A 1,098-nucleotide genomic window follows, 5' to 3' on the forward strand; every position below is an offset into this window, starting at 1 on the left:
CTAGACACATAGTCAGATCATCTACAGACACACACAGTCAGATTATTTACAGACACACACAGTCAGATCAGCTACAGACACACACAGTCAGATCATCTACAGACACATAGTCAGATCATCTACAGACACAGTCAGATCATCTACATACACATAGTCAGACCATCTACATACACACACAGATCATCTAGACACACACAGATCATCTACAGACACACACAGTCAGATCATCTACACAGTCAGATCATCTACACACACAGTCAGATCATCTACAGACACATAGTCAGATCAGCTACAGACACACAGTCAGATAATCTACAGACACATAGTCAGATCATCTACAGACACAGTCAAATCATCTACAGACACACACAGATCATCTACAGACACACACAGACAGATCATCTACAGACACACACAGACAGATGATCTACAGACACACACAGATCTTCTACAGACACACACAGTCAGATCACCTACAGACAGACAGTCAGATCATCTACAGACACAGAGACAGATAATTTAGACAACTACAGACATACACAGTCAGGTCAACTACAGACACACACAGTCAGATCATCTACAGACATACACAGTCAGGTCAACTACAGACATACACAGTCAGGTCAACTACAGACACACACACAGTCAGATCATCTACAGACATACACAGTCAGGTCATCTACAGACACACACAGGTCAACTACAGACACACACAGGCAGATCATCTACAGACACACAGTCAGATCATCTACAGACACACACAGTCAGATCATCTACACAGTCAGATCATCTACACACACAGTCAGATCATCTACAGACACATAGTCAGATCAGCTACAGACACAGTAAAATCATCTACAGACACACACAGACGGATCATCTACAGACACACACAGACAGATCATCTACAGACACACACAGATCATCTACAGACACACACAGTCTGATAATCTACAGACACACACAGTCAGATCATCTACACACACACACACAGTCAGATCATCTACAGACACACACACACAGTCAGACCATCTACAGACAGACACACACACACACACACTACAGACACACACACACACACACACACACAGTCAGATC

This window comes from Sinocyclocheilus grahami, unplaced genomic scaffold (assembly GCF_001515645.1).
Source record: "Sinocyclocheilus grahami isolate Dianchi unplaced genomic scaffold, SAMN03320097.WGS_v1.1 scaffold2132.1, whole genome shotgun sequence".
NCBI classification, from domain to species: domain Eukaryota; kingdom Metazoa; phylum Chordata; class Actinopteri; order Cypriniformes; family Cyprinidae; genus Sinocyclocheilus; species Sinocyclocheilus grahami.